This window comes from Hyaena hyaena, unplaced genomic scaffold, assembly GCF_003009895.1.
Source record: "Hyaena hyaena isolate Hyena2069 unplaced genomic scaffold, ASM300989v1 scaffold_1703, whole genome shotgun sequence".
Classification (NCBI taxonomy): domain Eukaryota; kingdom Metazoa; phylum Chordata; class Mammalia; order Carnivora; family Hyaenidae; genus Hyaena; species Hyaena hyaena.
In genome coordinates, this window is record NW_024082315.1 from 123,478 (window position 1) to 124,392 (window position 915).

Sequence of the window (915 nt, forward strand, 5' to 3'; positions counted from 1 at the left end):
AATGGAGCAAGAGGTGAAAGAAACAGAATATAAAGAGTTACTTAGAGTTTAGGAAAGAAAATTAAAGTAGAAAGCCAAATATAGAATGAGTTTATTGTTCATAAATAGCTTTAAAGATTATAATAACAAGCATTTGCAACTATATCATACTCAGGGGAGATATCTTAACAGAGAAATACTCTAGAAAGTTAGAACATTAATGATGATGTTAAGCTGGAACAGTACTGTAATGTTATTTGTCAATTTTCTCATTAAAGTGTAGACAAGTGAGAAATAAAGACCTTGAAAAATTGTCAGTTGACAAAAAGCAGATAAAAGAGTAGTAATTAGAAAAATTTACCATATGCAAACCAGTGGGACCTGTTAGTCTTATTTTCTGTGATTTTCAATGTATTGCTCTATGCACTTACCATTTTTGAAAACTCCTCCAAACATGATGCTTTACTAGCCTGTGTATGCAAACTCATTCAGTATTGAAAAGTGCCTGAAAGTCTATAAATAGCCATAGTGAATCTAATTAGAAGGAGAAGTCTAATAAATACCACAGATCTGTTGCTACATTGTCATGCTTTAAACCTTGAACAGTTTGGAACGGTTTGGAACACTATGCAAATGACCTTTGTAAACGATAATAAATAGGCAGATACCACAAAAACTTTGAAATTAGAAATATTTTTAAAAACCTTAAGCTATAAATTCAATTTTCAAAACTTCACACACTGTAAATAGTAGTAAATCTATATAATTTACAAAGATTTCTGAATCTTTCTTATAACAGACCTAAAGTCTAAATGTATGCTTATATTTTAAATTTCATCTGTTATCCCCACTGGGATGTGAAAGAGAAGTGACAAAGGAGAGATGAGTAAAAAGATAATATAAATGAAACGAGCAAAAAGAGTGATAGGATACTAT